This window comes from Bombus flavifrons, chromosome 1 (assembly GCF_040668555.2).
Source record: "Bombus flavifrons isolate JBK064 chromosome 1, iyBomFlav1_principal, whole genome shotgun sequence".
In the NCBI taxonomy this organism is placed as follows: domain Eukaryota; kingdom Metazoa; phylum Arthropoda; class Insecta; order Hymenoptera; family Apidae; genus Bombus; species Bombus flavifrons.
The window spans coordinates 14,992,039-15,016,249 of record NC_138442.1 but is presented as its reverse complement, the minus strand read 5'-3'; the positions used below and the strand labels follow the sequence as shown (position 1 = coordinate 15,016,249).

General features: G+C 45.8%; 1 protein-coding gene across 3 annotated transcripts in view; it reads right to left on the bottom strand.

The window, feature by feature from the left end:
- The window catches only part of LOC138178073 (Krueppel-like factor 6), a 275,863-nt gene that overhangs the window by 99,360 nt on the left and 152,292 nt on the right, over positions 1-24,211 (bottom strand). The window contains exon 1 of one of the 3 annotated variants that reach the window (XM_069109546.1): positions 157-262. The exons of the other annotated variants lie outside the window; for them this stretch is intronic. The gene's annotated coding sequence lies outside the window, so the exon portion shown is untranslated. Of the gene's footprint in view, positions 1-156; positions 263-24,211 lie in introns of those variants that run through there. 3 annotated transcript variants of the gene reach the window in all.

The following is a 24,211-nucleotide window of genomic DNA, read 5'->3' as shown; positions in this document are numbered from 1 at the left end:
TTAGGGACGGGTTGGTGATCCGTAGGCGGAAGAGGGCACGCGAAAACCGCGCTTAATTTTGTAGAATCTCGCTCGAATTCCACGAACTTGGTGGACGATTATGCGTATTCCATTAACTCGAAATGCAATTAGAAATAAAGGAGCTTGCTAGAATACCTGCGATTCCCGCCGTCCTCTTATCCGTTACTCCTCGTTGCCTGACCAACCCCCTGGGGCGGTCATTGCGGAAAACACTGGCAGAGAATAGCCAAACCGGTGAAAATTAGCGCTTACCTAAAAAAAAAGACAGAGAAAAACGATTAAATTTTGCTTCACGCTCGTTTCTCGCACGTTGTAACTTCAGCTGATAAAAAGCAAAGTTGGGTGTGCAAAAATGGTTAGGTAAAATAGAGAAAAAGCTTTTACTTTATTAACATAACGTTTAGAAAATTCGAGTATCTATATAGTTTAATTGTGAACTATTCATCATAAATATATTTAATTACCATTCTCGCACATCGAAGTAAAGAAATTGGCCATGGAAGTTCGAAACGATCGTCTCGCTTGACGAAGATTTTATCGATCATTCGATCGATCGATCGACGAGGCGGTAATTATTATCAAGTGCTGTCGCTTGCGTAGATGCGAGAAAACGAACAGTCACTCGCGACGGAACGTTCTAATTAATATCGACTGGCTAAAAAGAGGCATACGCTCGGTCAGTTCCGGCGCAAAGGTGCTCTTTCGTGCGTCGAATAATCAACGCCGAACGCGACGCAAAGCTGTCCAGCCGAGCGACAAAATCGAAAGTAACGACACGTCGAGTAATTATTATTTTGATCGTCGAGCCGTGAGGACGAACTACGCAGAAGGGGAGAAGAATAGGGGGATCGAATCTCATATCCGACCGGAGTGGCTCATGGCTTTTGATCGGACTGACTCTACTCCGTGTCTTCCGGTTTCTCGCATATCGTTCCGCCCTTGATTGCACCGGTAATGAATGAGTCTTGCGTTACATTCACCAAACGGTTATTTTCAAACGATATCGTTTACTATGTAATCAACATTCGATTTCATTAAATGCGATTTCATGTAAATGAAATGTTATCGACCAAGAAACGGATATTTTTCTTATTCGTTTGTTCCATGGATTTTTTAGCTTTTTGGAACACCATCCTTTGAATATCACGCGTGAAAATACATTCTATATCCCATCAAGCTTGAAATAAATCACGACTCGTGCTTTCATCCACACGAACGATCTCCAATACGAATTTCCACACCAACACATTGTTATCTGAACTTAACGCACGGCGTAGAATTAAGCCGAGGATCCACAACAAAACTATGCTACAACGTTGTTCAACACAATGGCAACCATTTTCAGGTAATTCCGCGCTGCAGTTCCTTCCTCCCTCCCCTTTTTTCTTCTCCAACCACTCTCTCTCCCTCTCTCTCTCTCTCTCTCTCTCTCTCCCGCGAGTCCGTAATACAGTCGCTATTATTCTCTCGACATTAACGACCTATAATTATTTCCAATTGTTCTGAATTTAGTGGACCATGGCGTGCGGAACGTATCCTCGCACGATATTGCTCAGAGAGACGACACAAATGCATTTCGAGTTAGTCTTTAACCATTTGTACGTGCTCACGGAAGATTTTCCTCGGCGAACCTATATTCCGCGACTTACACAGAATTCTATGCAAATGATTCCCAATTTAAAAGTATGACGTCTTGAATTTTCTTAATTTCCTAATGTGTTCGAACAATTCCCTAGGCCCGTGTGAAATATTCGCGATGGTTATTGAAAATTTCACGATGGCAGATTAATAGCGCTATAGCGAATAAATACAATTCTCTATACTTTCATTCGCATTGACGCGAAAAATTTCCTCTAAGACTGCGAATTTATGTACTCTTCTACCGTGATGGATTTATTTCGTGTTTCAAAACGTCATTTCGCTGCCGTTACTTTGTGACGCATGAATACTTGATCTGTCAGACGATTGTCAAATATTCGCAACGAAAATTTTGCGATTTCCGATGTGAATACATTAACGTCGCTGCAGTAAATATTTCACATTGGTTTGGCAGATTCTCTACATCTTTCAATTTTTATCCAAACTATTCCTCTGATGTTAAAAACAAATGTAACACTCCGTATTCCGTTCATAGCCACAATCACGCTTTTCTTCTCCTAAAAAGCAAAAAGAAATCGTAAAACTGGGTAAAGTCCATTGATTTACTTCCACATATTTCTTCCAACCAGAGGATCGCTGATTGCTTCGAAATCTCTACAAACGTTTGTCCTTCCATGGAACAGCAAATCACGTTTCTTTGCGACCGCGAAACTCGTTGGATTCGAGTATCCGAACATTACGCGTTTTGCATATATTAACGTCCTTTTATTCGTCTCTCTGACTGATTACAGGAGAGACAATTCGTTGGCGCCGGGTGGACACGTTGAAAGCCTCTAGCCCCGTAGTCGGCTACGAATTCGGAATCGTCGATGGGAAATACGTTCACCGAATTCGTTACCGAGATTAGGTTACACCGGGCCCGGTAATGCAAGCGGCCGATGCGCACGGATAACGCGAGTTCGGCGCTCCTAAATTAAGGCTCGGCGAAATATGGTGTGTGTTGCCATACGCGGCTCGCTACACGCGTACATCGGGGCGAGATAGCAGAATTGGCAGGAAATTGCAAATTGCCGGCGAGAGCCGGTCCGGACCGCGGCTGTGCGCCCGCCATTTCGAACCTACGAAATAACCTGACCTGCAAATTGAAACCGGTCGTCGCCACTCGAAGCGGCCCGACCACCGATAACCGGTCGACTGCCAGCTGACGACCGCCCCAAAGCGTTCCGGAAAAATAAGCGCCACCCGAAGGCTGCGAACGAGCTGGATTTTACGTTCATGTATCTCTATACATACGTATGTGTACATACACGTGAATATCATACTTGGTACTCGTATACCAGCGTTCGTTCGTTTCGCGTCCGGCGATTCTTCGATTGTTTGTCGAATTTTTCGTTTCCGATGTGTTTCGGGGTAAAGGGGTTTGTTCAGCGATTTGTCTCAATTAACGAATTTTTGCTTCTTCCATTTGTAAGTTCATTCCACAGATTCATGAAAATTTAATAACGAGATCGGCGCGTCAATGTGTCGCTCGACGGTGTCTAACGAACCGACTGCCACTCTGAATAAATATTTCAATACGCGGTCCCGGAACAAGGTTCCCACTCGTCGCGATAACGTCGCACGTTTCCGGTAGGGAAAAACACCGAGCCCCGTAATTTCGTACCGTTTCTCCCTCCATCTCTGCCCACCGAACCGGTTTTTTGTTTTGAGAATGGAACGAATCAATGTCAAATACTGGTTGCAAATTGGAGTAATGCGATCTAGTTGAAGATCAAATATTTTTTCCTGAAACACATAGTATATCTAGCGTAGCGTTTCTTTTTTTATCGCGATATAAAACAGATCGTAGTACGAAGGGACACGAGAGGATGACTTGTGGAGGAAGAGAATAGGAAATTTCCTGGTGTTGCTCGCGTTTCCACGGAACACAGTCACCCGTCATCGGTTGTGTGTTCACCCTCCGGCCAGTGTCAAACCAGGCCGTAGCAGGGTGCAAACGAGCTCCCCACGGCCTCGTATTCATGCGCTAGCTGGCCGCGCGATTATTTACCTTTAATTAGAAGCTTCGACCTATTGCTTAGCACGTCGAGCCCAGGGGTATCGTGCCGCCGGCGTTGAACAAGCTGCTCTCAGCGCGCATTTACGATATCTATAAATATGCAGATGCATTAATAAACACCAGCGTGCCGGAATTTTAATATCCTCGCTTGGAATTGTTAGTTTTCCCACGAAGAGCTGGCGAAAACGGAAGGATTTGGAAGTGAATTCAAAGAACGTAAACTGTATTATTGAGAATGTTATGGTTACATTTTATGGAACATTTCAGCTTACGTTTTGAAAGCTTATTACACCGAGGAAATATTGTATTGAAAATGGAAAGTATTACTGACTGTCCTGGATTTATTGTTGCTTATTATCTCCTTTTTCTATTAGATATTTTTTAAATTACTGTGACCCATGAAAGTATTTAAAAAGTTTTAAACAGTATAATTTCGATGCGAATAATGATCACAATGTACATCAACTATAGCTTTCCTGGAAATGGAATTTAAATTCTTCTGTCTGGTTTCACATTTTGCCATCCTTTGATTCCGGCGCAAAGCAAAATTACAGAATTTTTCTGACGAAATCCATGGCTCACCTAACCGGTTTTCACTCGTGTAAATACGTTTGTACGAACGTAAAAGGAACAATTTTTAAAAGACTTTGAGTCTGTCTATCCGAATTTTCAGCGAAAAGAAACCCAGCACCGTTTAACCAACAATTCGAACAACGTCCATTTTTATTTATACATCTGTTCGGCAACGAGTCAGGTTCTCGATCGGTAAAACGCACACGTATCCGATCAAAATGCGATCGGAGAGATATTAAGCAGTCACGTCGAATGGCATCCGGAAGGGCGACACAGCGGCGCGACCTTAAAGGAAACTTCTCAGTCGGCTAGCTCCATTTTTAGCGTTGTCGATAGCAGGAAAAGTCGTCGAGAAGCCGTTTCGCGATTTGTTCGGCGTAGTTTACCCGTGAGCGGACATCAAACGAAACATACAAGCAGTGAGGACTAGTCGAAGACCGCAAACCGTTCTTACGTGTCCGTGTACGGACTTTCCACGCGGAAATCGGTCCACGTCGTCTCTTTAAATCGCCGTTTCCCGCCGAGAGATTCGATGCGAACCATCGAAAAACCTCACAAAGTTTCTCGACTTTCAAGTTGTTTCCCGTTTCTTCGTAAGTGAGTGGAAGATTGCATTTTTGGAATGGATTAACTTCGACGTTGCTGTGTTATTTGCAGATGGCAAGGAAGCACGTATGACGATGGTTGAAGTTTTAGAAAATATTTTCACGATAATTTTCATTACAGACATCAGCGATAAAAACGCTGATGTTGCACAAAATATTTCTTCACCGCAATTTCCATCAAATATAAGCAATAGGATAGACAATAATAATAGCAATAGGATAGACCTAAATACATCCCCTATATTTCTATATAATTGCAATCTCCCTTTATTTCTTCCAACACAAAAATTCCATCATGCTTCGTCCGCAAGATTCCTGCATAGCAATCCATCTTTATTATCACTCCCATTTAGTATCCTACTCTCACATATCCAACCGTCACAATCCAGCCAATATTACACGACACTAAAACCATCCCATACATCCATCTCTCCTAAACACGGATCACATTAAACCAACGTCCGTTATTCGAAAAATTTATTTCCCAAACCGGTCGTCCATCGATCCCGGGCTAAGAATGGTGTCTGCGTGATCGGGCCAGGTTCTGGCCTGCTATGAAATCCGAAGAAAAACCGTGGCAGCGTCAGCAGGTGAGAGTATACATAAATCTTAGGTTCTTGCTCCCTTCTGAAAAATAAACCTTTCGTTCCTTTCTTGGCGCGCGCGTTGCGTCGCCACGACCGGCGACCCTGTTTCCGTAGCGGGTGGTAGATGAAAGTTTTCCTTTGTGCCGCGCCTTGTCACGCCGGCCATTTCAGCCAGAACGGAGAGAAGCCCAGAGACCTCCGGCCTCGGGGGTTGAAGCAGGGCGAACGAGGGGGTGGCGCGTTTTCTGTACACATATTCTGAAATCCCGGGGGTGTCTGACCGAGTGCTCGCCGGTAGCCCGGGAGAATGAGAGACTGCCGTTTCATGCCCTTTCTCGAGCGCGAAAAGAAAGTTTGAGCCGAATGGAACGCGACCAGAGACCGTCTCGCGTGGCTCTCTTCTTAGACGGAGGGAAAATTTATAACGCGCGATTCTACGCGTACAAGAAAATCCTCGTGGATCAGCGCTCAACCACGTTCTCGTCATACGCTTTTGTACTTACATTATCTTCTCTTTTTTTTTTTTTTCAAAAATTGAGAGTTCTTTCAATTTATTGGATATTTTATAAATTTTCTTTTACTAATTCTAGCAATTTTGTAAATTAGCTTCTGCATATTGTTTCCTTTTTCTCGTTGCTTCAATTTCTGATCGTAGTGAGAGAATACCCGTTCTAGTAAGAGACAAGAAGTTGTTATAAATTGTTCGTTTTCTTTTGCAGGATTTCCATCAGAAGGAGGGCTTTAATTCGCAAGTTCCGTTCGAAAGAAGGACGAGCCTGGAAATTCTTAATGAATACCACCAGTAGCTAGTATTTACACCGGCTCACGTTCGAGATCGAGGCGAGAGCCAACTTTTCCCATGTTTAGTTAACTCTTCGACTCCGCGGCGCCTTCTCTCCTTCCGTTCTGTGTACACCGGTGCGAAACCGAGGAATGGAAGAGATAAACCAATAGCGGTTGGTTCGGTCAAGGGCTCAGTTCAAACGTTTCTTTTTTAATTAAACAACACAACCGACGCTTGCGGTTCCACTTTGCGCTTTACGTCCCAGAATGAAACTGTTCCGAGTTCACGACAATTGCAAGAAGATAGATCAAATCAGACTCGACCATTAGAAACATGTATTTACACTGAATACAAAACCTAATTCCTCGATGAGAGACGACTTTTGCCAATTTCACGAACAAAATATTCGTAATCTTTTCTACTTGCAAATTTTTCGTTTGACACGATTCTGTACCGAATATAGATTGCTAGGAATTGTGCAACTTCAAGCAATACAATTCATTATCTAATAGCCTTAGAAATTACATTTCCATTCTAATAATCTATCATTCCAATCACACGTTACACCATCTAACCTCATCTAACAAAATTCTTCACACATTTCCTCCACCTTCAACATCATCAAACCAAACATACATTTTCAAACATAATCATCCATTCCAAATCTCGTTTGGCAATCATCATTCGCGAAACATGCTGAGAAACAAGCGTGTCCCGCTGTACGGTAGAATTAAAAGCAAATATCACGGCGTCCGGGAGCAGGGCAAATCAAGATCGATGTACCGGGTCGAGCCGCGTTATTACGACTACTGATATAGCGGCACGTGCGTACGAGCGCGAGAGGGTCTGTGGGAGGTAGAAATCCAGATACATTATCCGGTGTATCCGTAATAACGGCAGGCTGGACAATCGGCCAGCCGGCCAAATGGAGGCGAACTCGCTTGGTGGTCCCTTATTCTTCGTGTACATAACCTCGTATATACTTCAGGATTACGAGAGGCCGCTGGCCTTACCTTTGATCCTTCTCTTTCCACCCACGAACACCAGGGTGCACACATACTTGGTGGAGGCTGATGCAACCCCCATGAGCAATCCCACCGGGACCATATTGCATGCGCTCCGTTAAAACAGCGGGACGCGTGTATACAGAGCCACGCGTTATGCTATTTGGTTGCGTCTTACCTGTTCCACGAAGATTGCATTCATAGAGCGAGTTGGTTAGAGATCTTTCCTTTTCCCTTTTTTATGGAGACTGGGGATTCCAAAGCAGAGAAAATGGAGGTAGCTGGGAAGAGGAATGGGTTTGTAGGGTGAAAGGAGGTGGGCTGAGAGAGCTGAATGTACTTTTGTGTGGATACGGTGGTACTGTTACGATAGCGTAGTCCTGTTAGGATGAACGAATATAGATAGAAAAAGGAACATTGGATCCTCGTTTTGTTTTCTATCGATTACGATTGTCGTTTCAGTATATTCTGTTTGCTTTATTGCAAATATTGCAAACGTCTAAGCATTTTGCGTATACATAATTTGTGGATGGGAATAGATATTTAGAGAAGCCATGGAACAGAAAATTAATTTAATTAGAATTAGAATTAATAATAAAAATAGGTCAACAATCCAAGGAACGCGACTGTCAATTCATGTTGAAAAGAAAGTAAGTCTCGGTGAAATGAACAATTGATCGAGTCGATGCAAAACGCGGTAGGCACGCTTGCATTAAAATGCGAGCACGTGTTTGTGTACGAGGGCGTCGCGAGCGGAGGGCCGTTGGCTGTAGCGGCGATAAAATCCTCGGAATTCCTGGCTCATTAAATGACGCGAGGCACGACAAACGGGCGTCGAAGCTTGCTCGATCGAACGCGCGCCGGCACGCCGCTTGCCAAACCCGCACGACTGTTTGGCGATCGCAAACACACGGCTGAAATATTAACGCGATAGCAGCGGGAAACGTTCGACCCTTCGGGAAACTTTCGCCGACTAGTTATCGATCCTGGGACCTGCAGTGTACTAGCCTAAATGGATCGTGCCACGAAATTTCCAGGGACGAGGATCGTAAAGAAAAAATCGATGACGCTGTAAAAAGTGGGTGTCGAAATGGTGAGCATTTGATTACGATTAAAAACTATTCATTTCCGAAGATCTCACGCGTACAATACGTATTTTTATCACGCGCAGCTAAATCTTCATACGATATCATGCTTCGAAAATCTTCACGTGTGTTTTTTGAATCTCTATTCACTTACAATCAATGATATAACCTACACGGTCTTATCTGTCCTCGATCACTCATCACTTCTACGATGCAAATCTGACCCTGTATAAATATCCCCAATCGAACAAATATATTACAAGACGCAAAAGATACAACTCTGCTGACATAACACAGGAATTGCTAATACAGAAATAATCACCAAACTGCAAAAACTCATACCACTAAGTGCTCATAATTTACGAGTACGTTATCGTATTCATCCTCAGTGAGCGCGAACGAGAATCGCAACATGTAACGACTTCCTGCCGCTTCTTTCGACCCGATACAAGATCGATAGGATGAAGAGCGCAGGTACTACGCGAACGCTGTTTCCCTGGATGATTAAGGTTCCAGCGACTGGCGACATTTATCCTCGTTTAGCCGGAGAACCTGGCCATTTAAAGGCGTCCTGGGGTCCGCGAGCTAGCAGCCGGTAGGCAGCCGCCATTAGGCGGCAATAACGCCGGCTGGCCTGCACGGAAGCGAGCTATTGAGGCCGTCGTCGGCTTAACGCGCCGCTTGCAGTTCGCCCGCAGTCGCGATTACAGCTAAGTGCATTCGCTCCGCTGCCACGAGCCCCTTCTCCGTCGACCGCTACACCGGCTAGCGTTACACGTGCACCAAGAACACGCTGGATCAGCCAGCGAATACTAGATAGACTGGCCATGGAACTACGACTCGTTCGTTTGCTCTTCGAGGTGAAAGCGCCACGTTCGATAAGGGGAATCGGGGAAGATAAAACAAGAAAGTTTTATACATACACCTCAAACGTATTTCAAAAAATATAGGACATGTCAAACTTATATTGACATTATAGAAAACAATAGGAAACGATTGAAATAGTAAATGTCTCTTCCATTTAAATGTTCAAATAATTTTGACGTACTTCATATTATTTTATTTATTAGATCAAAAAAAAAAAAAAAAAAAAAACAAACAGCTCATCCATCACCGTTTCCAAAGGCAATATTTCACGTTTCATCCGCGTGTCTTCCTATCCACAAAACGAATCATTCTCTCGTACACGCGAACACCGTCCAAATTTCACGGAAGGCAAAGAGAGAAGAAGAGACAGCACGCGTTGGTGGAACAGCTGAAAACGAGGAATCGGTGGGGGACGAGAAGGAAGGGAAACGGACGTGTGTTTCGAGCGTGTGTTCCACCACCCCCTGAGCGCCGACGGGAAGGATAAGAAGAGGAAGGGAACCGCTAGCCCTCCGTACATTTCCACCCCAACCCATGGGTCCGAGCGTACCGTATAAATAGATAGGCTTGAACGAGACCGTAAAAGCTTGCGGTCTCGTTTCGAATAATTGGATTTGTCTGGAACGGGACCGAGAGACGCCGACAATTCGCGCGCGCGACCACGCGTTCCTGTGACTGTGTGCAAACGTGATTCATTCTCCGGCAAGCTCGTTCTCCATTTCCGGCAAGCTCGTTTTGAATTCGTCGCCTCCTTCTCCTCCCCGATTTCAGGCCGGCCGGGCAACCACCGAGCGCATTCGACCGCGGCTTCTACCTCGGACCAAACAAGGAAGCGGAGAAAGGACGGGGAGCGTAAAATTTGAAATGGTGCTATCGCGAAGTCAAAGCTTCGGAAACGAGGGTTTCCTTTAACGGTTATATTATACATTCTCATGCGATAATTCCACACGAAAGAATCTTTTTAGAGAATTTTCCTAGAAAAGCCCACTGCTATAAAATTTTGCCAAAAAGCCATTTTACATTTTTTTTCTTTTTTTTTTTTTTAGCGATTTGGTTAGACAAATGAAATTCCAATTTTAAGGGAGGAATTTTTAACGAATATAGGACGAGCAGGTCTCGATTAACAGGCCATCATTTTATAATGCGCAGAGTTCCACTGTGTAAACGCGGCAGAGGAACAGGAAAATCTCGTCAAACGATCCGAGGCTTGTTCGTGCACACAGCGTTCGACGATCTCGCACAAAGAGCTGCACCTGCACAACCACTACTGTTCCCCGCATACCAGCGCAATTACACTTAACGCGGCAGAATTACGAGGCATTCGTGCGGCACGAAAATCCGCGCGGAATTACAAGCATAATTTCGACACTGGTCGAACCTGGTTTCGTCGAGTCGCTTCATACACGCGATCGATTCGATTCGGCAAACAGTCGTTTCTTCACCAGGTCTTTGCAATTTTCGTGGATAATTTATGCGAGCGCGCGCGCGCGCGCGCTGCACCCCTGCGATCTGCTGACTCATAAGGTTCGTTTGCATGCTTGCGTGTCGCAAGTCCACCCTAAGGGGCACGCGTCATGCAGAAAACTGGGAGCACCGTGCACCCGTGCACGTACACACGTTGAAACAACATGCCTCGTCGACCGCATCGACGCGAGGGAGGAAGGAGAGCAAGTACAAAAATTAGTCAATATCGTTTTAAAAGATCTAATCGCGAGAAAGCGAAGAAAGATCGGAATCAAAGGAGCCGCGGTAGATTGCTCGCGAACCGCTATAAGAGAGAACCGAGTAGTTAGAATTGAGAAGAGGGGAGAGTCGATCGTTCGTTTGCATAATATTTATCGGCGATTTCTTCACCGATAAGAAGATCACGGTTCGTCGACGTAACGAGGGAGTAGATAGAGATGGAAGGCTCGAGAAGGCTCGAATCGAGAGATCGGCGATAAGCGACAGAGCAGGGTGGAAAAGTTCAGCGTGACCAACTTTATCTACCCCGCTGGGGTAGATGAAAGGATCAGCTCGCGTGTGAAAACGCGCCCGGTATCCTCGCGCTCGAAGCGAGATATCGGCTCGATGCACGCGACTAATTAAAAATCACGAATACGAGACGCGTACGAGATCAGCGTGAAAAAGCGTGCCGCTTTCACAGAGATAGTAGAAGAGAGAGAGAGAGAGAGAGAGAGAGAGAGAGAGGAGAAGAGAAGGAGATGGTAAATCAGAGGTGGGGTACGCGAAGAGAGTAGAGCAGCCAATTTGATTACCCGATAATAATTAATTGCTCGTTACGTCGCGCGGCGCGATGCAATTAATCACTGTCGACGGCTTTTCATTTTTCTTGTCCCCATCTGTCCCTCTATTCTCTCTTCATCGTGTCATTCCCTCCTTATCGCCCTCGTTCTCTTTGATTCGCTCGGATCGACTATCTTTCTCTCTTTTTCACCGCCGTCCTCCCTTCTTCCACCTTTCTATCCCACCCCTCTTCGCGTACATTTTTCTTCTCTTTTTACCTTCCTCTACTTTTTTTTTATTCAGTCAGGTTGGTTAGCTAGCTGCTTCGTGGTCGCACTCTATCATGCGAGGTTCATTAGGCTGGACGTGTCACGACCGCGTGGGTGACCGTGTGCCATCAAATTGCGAACACGGACCGTGTCCCATTCTGCTGCACGAAGTGCGCTTCAAGAGTGGCCCGAATGGGGGGAAAAGGGAAAACAGAGGGTCGACGGAGGACAAAATAAATAAATAATCGTCGTCGTTGGTTGGCACACGGGACCCGGCTCTCCCCTCGCGGCTGGGACGGGGAGGGGGAGGAGAACGCGAGGATGGGGACTCGACGGGGCTATAATCGATCGGGGACGAGCGAAACGTGAAAACGCGAAATTTCCGCGGGACGCCCGGCGAGCTGAGGCTGTAACGTGAATTACGAGCAGGACGCGAGCAAACTACGCGGAAGAACGTAATTGCGCGCCAGACTACCCCCGGCAAGCTTATTAAGTCGAAGGTAAAGACGTTGCGTAATGAGGCGAGCTACTTAACGGTGAGAATTCTGATATCGAAAACCGGTGGAAGGGATGTCAATGTTGGCGCTGGTACACGGATAAAAAGGGGAACGCGCAATTGCCGCACCGGCGAGCTTCGGGATTTTCATTAAAGCGCGGTCCTTTGAAGTCGGCCAAGTAACTGGTAATATTTTGCGAGAGTCACGCGCGATTGACGAAGCCGTGTAACGATCGTGCGCAGATTTCCCGATAAAGTCGAGAATCTGTCTTTGCGTGAGATTTCAGGAACGACGCAATTTCGAACGATTTAATAACTCGGATTAACGTACTATCGGCTTTCATTCAAAATCCTTTAAGATTCCGATTCGACTGATTATAAGAATATATCTATGTGATCTTAAAACTTGGCAACGTATTAACGCAACATTTTTTTAGAATTTTCTCCTGATTAATCAATAGCCCAGTTACTCTGATTCAATTTGCTCGAAGTAAATTCTTGACTAATCAGAACGAGGCTTCGCTCTAAAATACTCCAACGTTCCGCAAGTCACACACAATTCGCCGTTGCTATAGTAAATTTCCAAAATGCATCTGCTCTACTTGCTTCTAAAACACTCGACAAGAACCGACAAATTTGGACTTGGAAACAAGCTAGCGGAAAAACGGTTAGAAGAAACTCGACCACGTCGTACCAGCCATACCGTGACTTCCGGAGAGACATTACCGGTTTTTGCTGGACGCTCTTGATGCAAACTTGTTATACGTCGACGGATCGTTATGCTCAACGGGGCGAGAAATCATCGAGCTGCGAGAAATCAAAATGTTTGACGACGCTCGTTCGACTTGGTGACGTGTGCGCGCTCGCGTGCCACCTACACACGTCTGGAACACGGAAGGGTGCGCACACATGGTCGAGGATCGAAACGCGAGGGATGAGTTTGACGGTCGGCGGCCAATCATCGGCATATGCCACGGCATGGAGTTCATGAGTGACGTGCCGACGCTGTCTATCCGGGACGGAATACTTGATATCGGGACTACGGGGTGGCACCGAGGATCGCTTAATATGCAGAGTAGGATTAGGAGATGCGTATGCTTGATACACCCTCTGCCACGATCCTCTTCGACCTATGGCGACTTCGAAATTGAAAGACGACTATACTTTCTGGTTGAGCTATTTGAATTCTTGAAATTTGTCTTCTTGCAGTCATTGAAATTTTATTGTTGTCGTTGAAAACATAGTTAGGATATGTTGTCTATAATATCTTCTTCGTTTTATAGTTTGATTGTTCCATTCATTTTCCTAAAATGAGTATATTTAAGAACTTCCCAGTACTACAGATTATCGAGATATAATAGGGATCGTAATGAAGATAAATTAATTCGAAATTCAACCCTGTTAGAACTTAGAGATCGAGGCCCCTTAACCTACTTCTAAGCAACTACTAAATACAATGTATACTTCAACAACTATTATCGAACCTTCAGCACGATATAAAGAGGAACATAGTACACGCGAGTGAACTTTATTGTTTCCACTAAGAGTATTTAAAATTCCATCTATCAACGTCTCGCTGCCATTCAAGAGACATCGATAAGACAGCGGGGGCAGAGAAAGATTTCTCGCGTTGCGACGAACGGCCGGCGGCCATAAATATTTCCCGATTTTTTCTTTTTCAAGCCCGGTTGCTATACAATCTCCCTTTGTGCCTGTATTTGCTTTCGGGAGGCCAAGCCAGGTCGCAAAGGCCAGAGGTAAAATGTTTTATATTTTACCACCGCACCAGAGATCGGGTCTTTGCCATTACATGAACGGAACACGCACGCGCAAATTCGAACCGGAAAACAGCAGGAGGTACGGTAGACCGTGATGTTCACGGAATACTAATGCTTATCAATCCCGAGGGTGCTATTCCTGTGGCATATTGCCGATCGGATGAGACCCACGGAAGCTACTACTTCTTTCGAGAAGCGCTCTTTCAGCTCTGGAATCGCTAATGATGACGTATGCGTGATCCTTTTCCGTGGCGCATGTTGCATGACGATGCCGAGCTGAGGAAACGTCGAAAGATACAATGCACCTTGCAAGTTAAACGATACGTCGATTTGTAAGGAAAAGCAGGATTTACATAATATTCTAGGGACATTCTAGGGGATATTATTCCAGAGGATACTCATCTAGGAAGAGCAACGTTAGGAAGCAGTATCCCAGAGAACAGTACTCGAGGGATGATACCCTGAGGGCTTAAGTATTCCAAGGAACGGTATTCCAGAGGGTAACGTTTTAGGAAATAGTCTTCCGCAGTGTAACACCGTACAGGGAATTCTGCGAAGGCATAAAATTCTAGGGTATAGTATCCTAGGCAACAGCCTGTCGTCCTTGTGTTCCTTTAAACCTACCCTTGTAAAAACAAAAAAAACTTTAGTATCCGAAACATCCTCTTCTTACAAGACAAAACTAAGTAAAATATAAATTGGTGCAAATAACTTCAGACATCAAAAAGTCAAGGTTGCAAAGAACTTTCAAAGAATGGTATCCTTGTAAACCAAAGGGAACACGAATAGGTCTTCAGATCGACGCGAATCGTCGCCTTATCGTCCGTTTCCTCTCGGTCGAGCGTAAGGAAACTGCTCGAGGGACGCATTACGGGGTGGGCTGTGAGGCGTTTCCGCCTCCGTCTTCGAAGATGTCCAGGTTGACGTAATGCTTTCCCCGAACAGGGCGAGGACAATCGAGGCGGCATGTACAATCGTGTCACGCTAACGAGCGCGTCCTTCGACTAACATCGTTAGCAGAGATTGCAGCGGAGAGGAGAGGCAGAACGCAGCTTCCCCCTTCGGCCGTGCGACAAGCGGAAGTATCGCGATTATTCCGGCGCAGAACCAACGCGTTTCCAGAGCCACGCGCGCGGTTCGATTCGTTCGTTCGATCTACCTCCGAAGCTCGTTACCACGATCAACTTGAAATATGCGCGTGTACACGGAATTAATACCGGACGATAAGGAGCTTAGCCGGTCGCACGGTTTTAATTCGCCTAACTGCCGCTGTTATCCGACCACGGCTCTCCCGAGTGCAGCACCCCTCTTTAATTCGCAACCGTTTCATGATGATACACTTTAGTTTTGGGAATTATCGTATATATCGGTATATTGCCCGGAACTACGAAAAGAGAGAGAAACGAAAGAAAACGATTTGGCTTTTTCTAGGAGAAAACCAGGTGGCTAGGAACGATAACTCGCACGACGAACGATGGGGGAAAATTATCGCGAAGGACGCGCGATAGTTAGCCGAAAGAAAAGTCTCAAAGGGAGGCATTACGTTTGGCTCTCTCGGCCGGGTGTTCCAGTGGTGTCTGCGGGTGAAATACGATTGAACCGAGCGAACCGATATCCGGTTGAAATCGGTGGGAGGCGAGGTAAAGAATAAGAACGCTTTTTCTCCGCGTGAGGTAAGAACGGCGGAGAAGAACAAAGGAGAGAAACGTGGAAAACTCGAGGGTTTGTAGAGGTGAAGCGTCGTGAAAAAAGCGGGAGAAACGAGAGAGTCACGGGGTAGCCAGTAGAGTTTACGAGAAATCCTGGCCGTTAGCCAGGTCGCCCGCTCTGCGTCCGGGTGAAAATTATTCGAGATATGAATTTACGGTCGGTGCTGGGCTATAGAATGAAAGAAGCACGAACCAGAAAGAGGGGAAAAAGGGACAGGGTTACGAACACCAGTGAAAGGTTAGGGAGAGGAAACAGCGTGGATGACGACGAAGTCTCCGAGAGCTAGATAAGGCGAGTCGCGGTAGGACTTAATAAACTTAGAAACCCGAGCGGCAAACCCACCAGTCTATCCGAAATTCCGCCCCCAACCGCCGTCGCTGCCGTTGCCGTTGCCACCAACCACCGTCAAACCTGGTCCCCTGCTTATCCCTTGGCCCGACAACCCTCTCACGGCTCTCAAATTACCTCAGCGTCGAATTTCACAGGCTGCGGTTTTTCGAGCCACACGCTGCCTCTCTTCGATACTCTCTCGCCTCGACCTCTTTTACCAGTCGACGGCGAGACGCTCGAAAATCGTGTCGCGAGCGAACGAACAAACCAACGAGTAACCTCGGTCCGGCATTTCCAAGCCCGATCAAAGAGCTAATTTTCGTCTTTGATGTGTCACGGTATTCACTGTCTTGCGATATCGTCGCTGGAACGTCGCTTTCGATCTAATTTGATCGAACGGTTTCCACGTTCTTTATTTCAAAAAAATAAGAGAATTAAGTGGTGCATAGAAAACTTACTGTCTTCAGACAATCAACGATCTATCAAAAGCGTCCACCAGACAAAGGAAAATTGCAAGCTATTTTTGAACCTCTGTTGGGACGAAGATAAAACACAGATTTTTAACTCGGGAAGATTAAACTTAGACTATCCCTCTTGTCGCAACTGGAATATTTTCCGCGCCTGGGCGACGTTATCCAGAAGATCCAACGTCGGTTTCAGCAATGCTGGGAGACGACCCGCCGTGTCCCGTCTCTTCGCAGAATATACGTCGGCCCTTAAAACCTTAATGAACTCTTGTCTGCTGTCGAGTAAAACGCCATCCGGAAGAGTCCGCGTAGCCGGAAATTAAGGAAGTCCCCGAAACGTCGCGTATCAAAAGTTGAGTAACTTCTTGGCGTGCACGTTCGTACGTAAGCGGCGAGCTGGGTCGCGTTAACGCGCAAAGATATGGGGCTGAAGTCCAGTCGGATCGTTTCCGCGCCAACTTTGGACGTCCACGGAATTTAAATGCGTTCTGGCCACAACTCTGCTTCTCCGCTCCGTTTCTTAATCGTCGTTTACAGCCGCCATCGCGATAGAGTTCCGTATCGCTGCAACTTTGTTCGATGATCAGTGGGAAAACTTAGGGTTTGCGCTCGAGGAAGAGGACGAGCGCGCGATTTTTCGCACGGAATATTCAGTCGGTGGAAATATTCAACGCACGGGCTGGAACACACTCTACGTTAGGGAACGGCGTGAAACGGGAAGGCACAAAGTACCAATTTCAAACGTGATCTCGCGGCTTACGTTTAAGGAAACTTTGTAAACACGAGTCATGAAGTATGCATGGTTTGCGCGATCGAACGCGGCTGGGCACCGCGTCTGAGCCGCATTCGACTTTCCATCATACAGATGCTGTGCGCAACCAGAAACTGATCAAAGTTTTCTCGATACGACAGGATTTCAAATTAGTTATTTATACGCCGCATCGAAAGAAAGAAAATGACGACGATGCTTTGGTCTATAGGATGGTGACTGGAATGGGGTGGTTGAATGAGGATGGAATACTCATTTTTGCTTCGTGATGTGTCAATGGTTATTGTCGTAATTCTGAGCGAAAGATTGGAAATTAATAGAAACAAATAATAAAACTAAAAGAAAATTGGAATAATACAAATTAATTTGATACAATTTTTATTCAATTTCACATTCAATTGTATATTATTCATATTGAAATTTTGTTTCAGTCTGTAGCTTTGAAATGTATTTCGCTTGTTTGTATGTATACATATTTCACTATGCTATAATGAATCAATATTGCAGAAGCAACTACGCTCATTCTGACGTACTCCACAATATTCCTACCCGTAACTTTTTCTTTGAAAATCCGAAACGCGATGAATACCGATTTTCAGATACAGAAACCGCGCAGCTGTCAGTGCGTTCTGTTTTCGATTAGTAAATTAAACATTATAGTAGATACAATATAGTCAGATCTCCGTTGCAGGAAAGTACCCATATAATCCCTATTAGTCAGCTTGCTGCAGAGATTGGAATTTCAGTAGTTTCAGCCTAACGCGGTCAGACAGCGCGGGTATTATTGCGAGAGAAGCGGTGCTCGCCATTATCGTGTGATACCATTGTGTCGACTGTGTGTTGTCTCGCATCGGGGCAAAGGTAAAAGAAACAACTGAAAGAGAAAGATGAAAACACGTTGATAGGATAAAGGAGGGAAAAAATAGGGACGGGAATATCTAGGAGAAACGTCGCGGAGAAAAGCGAGAACACAGGAATGCCTGCGGAACAGAGACATTGGAGGGGAGAGAAAACACGCACTATTGTTTTACGCTACTTTGTTATGCGACTGCCGGTCGACCGTGCACAGAGGGAACGTCGCCAACCTGACAACCTACATCGGGCACAATGACGCCGTCCGCGCTCGGTATATCCGTGCAATTGGAAAATAAGTCGTCGCGTGGCAAAAACGTTTCGCGGTGGCAAGATGGACGAGCGGCACGGGAACACACGGCTACAAAAGGACAACCACGTGGATCGAGTTTATCGCGCGAACGTGACCGGTTCGTTGTTTTTAGGATCAGGCATTCCTATGCATTTTACGCTGGCGCCGGAGATAAGCGCCAGATTCTAATTAGGATTCAACAGACTTGGAATTTATCGCTGGGCGAAAAGAGCGCGTGCTACGTGGCTGTCAGGCTAACTGAGTTTGCTACCCAATCTTTTCCCCTTTTTCATTTTTCGTTGTTTTTCTTTCGATAGTCAAATCGAAATGGAGCCTTTTACGTTTCTTATCTGTATGATAAATGCGAATTGCAATGATTAAGACCCGAGTAAAAGAGAGAACCAGGGTAATATCTTGTAAATTTGTGCAATTTCAAAAATTCGTGGAGATGGTTACAGACGGTCCAAATAGAGAAATTAGTGGTAGAATAGGACGTCAAGCAGTTGCGTAAAGTAATCGCGTTAACGGCGACAATGAAATCGCGAGGGTACTCGACGAACGGACAGAAGTCGGTCTTTATGACGTCAATTAGGAAGAGGTCGGCCATGGGGAATCAGTGAGAGGGGGAGAGGGACAGGGAGACAGGCAGTTTTACAGGGATTTTAATTCGAACGGAGACACTCGACCGCGAAACGAGCGGCACTTGACTTGTTCGGCGACGAAAGCCAGCCGCGATGCGTCGTCTTTCTCGTTGGGAGATAACCGGTCCGTGGATGCCGCAAATTGCTGGAATTTCGAAGTGGCTAACAACACGTAGATACGCGCGGCCCGAGTGGGAAAAATCCCGTTCGCGGTAACTTTCCGAATTACGTCGTAATTAGTGCGCGACATAATATGCCGTGGGTCATGGATTGAGTAAAGTGTTCAAAATGTTCAATGTTGAAGTGAAGGACCGTAGGATAGAAGAGGTTTGCAACGGGGTTGAAAAACGTAAAGAGCATGCTGAAGAATCGCCTTGCCGTCTAAAGCCACCGGAAAATTCATCGAACGGAGGCGTGCGCGCTTGCTGTCCTTCGAACTCTGCTCTTCTTCTTCCTCCTTTTCTAGTTCTCTCCCTTTCTCTCTTTCGAGAGCACTCGCTTGGATATCGAAAACAATTTCAATTTGAAAAGTTTAAATACCCCGACCAAGAGGTGGGGGAGGGGGTTAGTGATAGAGGAGGACAGCGTGTACGCTTGTGAGGCTGAAAAGAGATAGAACGGAACGAAAGCGGCCGACAGAGAATGGAGGACAGGGAATTGCGAGAAAGAGCGAGAAGCACGGGGGCTTTGTGAAAGTGGTCGGTATTTCGAATTTCCCTTTAATTTGAAATATAAGGATCCTTCTCTCCATGGTCCTTGCCGCCCGGAAACTCGCAACCCTCTCAAAGGCGACGCTATCTCCCCGACTCTTGCACCCTCGACTTGAAAGCCCGCCTCCCTTCCTCCACCCCTTCCGGCTCCGCGCTCCGCTTCCGTCTTCGCCTTCGCCGCCCGTTTTCTTCGGTCTTTCACCTTCGTTTCTCGCCGTCATTCCCGCTCGAAATTCGCGAATTAGTCTCTTTCAGAGACAACCTTCCTTCTCCTTCGTAAACTCGCCTGTCCCTCACCCTCTCGTCGTCATGGGATTGCCACCCTCTTGAGCGTGTCTGCGAGAACACGCCACCCGAAAAATTGTTGGAGCTCGGTGATGGAAACCTTGACGCGTTTTAAGGCGAATCTCGCAGAATCGATGACAATGAGCGGTGATTATTAAAGCTTCGTAAATAAATTCATTTACAATTCCATATAAATAATAAGCATACTCGTATAATACGAAAAGATACTAAATATATGTTTTGGAAGTTCAAGATTAAATTTTCCTGCAAATTGATGCATCGAATTAACTAATTTGAACGTTTATTCTCGTGATTCGATGGTAAAGGGAAACCTTGCAGACAACAGCGACAATTAAGCGCAACACGCGCCTCGTGAGTCCGAAATGTTTCGCCATGCTCTGCGGAAGTTCCTCGAAAACTTGAGTTGCTGCGGTTGGCAATTCATTGTACATTCTGGTGACATGGTGATCCATGTTCATTCGAAGAAATTGGGATGCTTCTAACTTTTCTGCTTAGATTGAAAATGGTGATACTATTTAAGTACATTCGATATAGGATCGTTGATTTCTTAAACCTCTGAACTACTTTTACCCTATTTCCGTTATTTAAAATCTTTTCTCATTCTCATTCTTGAATGTGAGAAATTATGGAAGAGAACGGAGGAGACAATTTTAAGGCTAAGACACATGATTAAGTAAGCAGTATCTGGTCCTTGATTTGTTCTGTGTCGACTCGACGATACTAATTGAGTTCATGCCAGTATATTTCCGTTCAAGGTGTCTGAAAAATCTGACATTATCGACTGTCAATAAATTAAATATAAAATTCAAATTAAATATTCAGATAGACAAATTCGTGAATATTGACGACCCAGACATTAGTTACACCTACGATATAATCTTATTAATGTTATGAAATTCATAATGAGACTCCAGTAAAAGGATTATAATTACACTTTCCATGAGTCTCCACTGAGCATCAATCTCAAAGATGAATCACTTCCAACAACGGTAAAAGGCATGACTCAGCACGAGCGGAGAAGGGCCACGATTAAGTTGGTATCGAGCAATCGGACCAGGGATCGGTGAATCCTTACATGGCGACGCGACGAGACGCGCGAGGGTCGTGGTTACCAGCCATAAAGAAGTACATGGGACGAGCGAAGGGGAAAGTTGCACTTTTAATAAAGAACCGCATGTTCCGCGTTGCTCGTTCCTTCTCTCCTCCCACGGTTAAGTCGCGTGTTTATACGCGAGCGTTTTACTCATCTCTCCGGCGTGACAATATTAGTTCGTAATATGAAAAAGAATGGTCGTCGCTTCGTGAAGCGGAAGCTGGTGTTGCGGAGAAGCGACGCGAGGAGGACGCGTCATAAATTTCATTTTGCGCCCCCGCAACCGTCGGAACGTAACGCGGTGACAACGCGAACCGTTATTAAAAGTCAAGTGAGCATTCGTTAAAGGGGTTAATCCCGTAACCGATTCGATGTCTGACTGGTTCCGTTTTGAAAGTTTTATTAACGCGCGAGCACCCTTTCGTTATCCACGCGCGTGCCAGGAATACTAATAAGCGTTTTCCAACGGCGCGTAAGAGACGCAAGTAAGCGACGTTAATGCCAGCCATGTGAAAAAATATGGTTCCCTGATTAAGATGACGTAAGAATGGCGTTTAAGAAGCTTAGGTTTAATTAACTCCAAGTAATTCTGTTTATGTGCACGTGAATCTTCTTACAGTTTGTCTACCAAGAATAATTATTACCCATAATAGTGAGTTTTACTTCGTCTTCCACTCCTCTTATTTTATTATTTCTAATAGATAACTCACTTATTTCTAATAGATAGTTCAGGTTTCGTTCCCTTTCGTTTACTGCAAATTCTTGCACTTTCATAGCTGCGAGAATTTTACCGACGATGGCATGTGTACAATTTTGAAATTAAAGTTCTCTGGCTTTTTAACGGTAATTTATAGAAATTTCTAGTTCCGAGTGAACGACTTGTTCGAAACGTTCGATCTAAGAGAAATGATTTCACCGTTCAACTATCCCCGAGCGAAATAATTGCTCCTGAAACGAAAGAAGTTAAATGAGTCCCTCACGGAAGTTCAACGAGCATCGGCGGCGCCACTTCAGCAGGTGACCGGGCTGAATCGACAGGACGACAGATTTTTCAGGGACGCGGCCCGACCTACAGCTCGATCCCGATTCAATGCGAGGATAATGAAATTTTTCCGCTCGTCGATCCCGACCATTTTTGCTCTCGTCTTTCTCCATTTGCTTCGTCCATCTCCTTCCACCCTTAGCTGCACACCTATCTCGTTCGTTCTTTTATTCTCTCCCCACCACGGTCCACGGTCAACATACCTTAACTCCATTTATCACTTCTCTTGTTCCCCTTCCTGTACCTATCTCTGTTCCACTCTCATCTTTCTCTTTCATCTTCCCCTGGATCGTGTTGTTTACACGAACGCGTGCTGCGCGCACGCGGAACGAGCGAACAGACAAGCGTTCAGGGGGTGAAACAGGCTCGAGTACTCGGACCCGTCCGAATGCCAAGAGGGCTGGCGTGCTCGATGGACACTGCACGATGAAGTATTAGAAGAGCCACGAGAAAGACACCGACTGCCTATGTTTTCCGTCTCTTTTTTTAACGAGTCGGTCACGTGTTTCCTCAATTAAACCGAGAGCCATCGAGCCCTTCCACAATGGCCTACAAACACGTTCCTACACGAGCGTGCACGCTACCGTGGCTCATGTCCATTTACGCTTCATACGCGTATATAAGCAGCTGCCTTGACCGGAGGAATAACTATTAATCACGAATTAATTCGCCATTATCACTTCCGATTAGCTAGCACGCGATATTTAGCGAGAAAAATTCAAGACGAACCTTGTGATTTAGAAAAGATGAGATATCGAATGGTCTTTGAAGAAAGAAGATCGTTCAGTGGTGGGAAAGCGCTACTCGTTGAACTTGAATGGTCGATTGATTCCAAACAAGTTCTAACAGTAACCTTCCCTTTACTACGTTTATAAAAGAATCTTCTTGTGCGCGTCTAACTATATCAGGAAGTTGCGCAATTTTTCGAGGATACGGTTATTAGGCTAAGCTATGGAGAAATAACAGGACCGGAGAATGAACGCCAGAAACGAGTTCGAAGCGTGGGAGCACCGCTTTGTAGAACAGGTGCGCACACGGGTCCATACGATAGGATCGGTGCTTTCGGAGTTACCATTCCGGTGCTCATGATTTCAGTCGAATGGCCTTTAATTAAGCCGGCTTTAGGGGCGTAAGCTCGTTATCTTGATCTTGGGGGGTCGTCGAAGTCGTGGGGGTCCCTTTTACTTACGTTCGAACCCCCGTGAATGACCGTGGCTCGCACGTGAGCGTCCGCCTTCCCGACGTATTTCATGTTCATCGCCGTAACACGTACGCCCATGAATCACGCGTTATGATTCACTGGAGGCTTTCGGCAATCAACGCGGTAATTGGTGAGTTTTTGGAAAACACGAACGCGACAACGAATCGATTCATTAACACGATTATTCGGTTGAAAGGGGCCAAGAGTTTGTAAATAGAGGTGTATCCTTCGTTAAGGCTACGAGAGTCGATGACGATGACAACGATGCGCGAGCGTGTAACCATGGGACGACGATAACCCTGCTGAGTCGAGTAAACGCACGCGAGGGATCCTCGAAAGCATTAGAGGCATCGTCGAAAGGTACATAAAGAGACAATTAACTCGACGCAGCGGTAGAGCAGCGTGGAGAGCAGCCAGAGAACCGGTGACGAGAACCACGAGGATGAAAGATAAACTTCGCGAGTAAGAGGATGGAGTAGATTGAGGTTCCCGCGGGACATTCGATGCGGTGGTGGTTCGCCCGCAGCGCAACGAACGTTCCTCGCAATTCTCGCGGCTGTGGCGATCGTATATGCACCAGGGATACCCGGGGTGAGCGCGGATGAGAACACCGAGAGCGAGCTACGAGCGAGCCAAGCGGAAGAAGACGTAAGTACTCAGGAGCGAGTGAAACGGACGACGAGAAGAGGTGGTGGCGGGTAGGAAAAATGAAAAGAGGAAAGTACCCGGCGGGAAAGAAACGAGGGAGGGAGTCAAGAAAATTACTCCTGTGGGATGGGCGGCAGAAGAGCGAGAGTAGATAGATGGCGCCCAAGAGGGTGGTAAGACTCGGCTACCAAATGGTA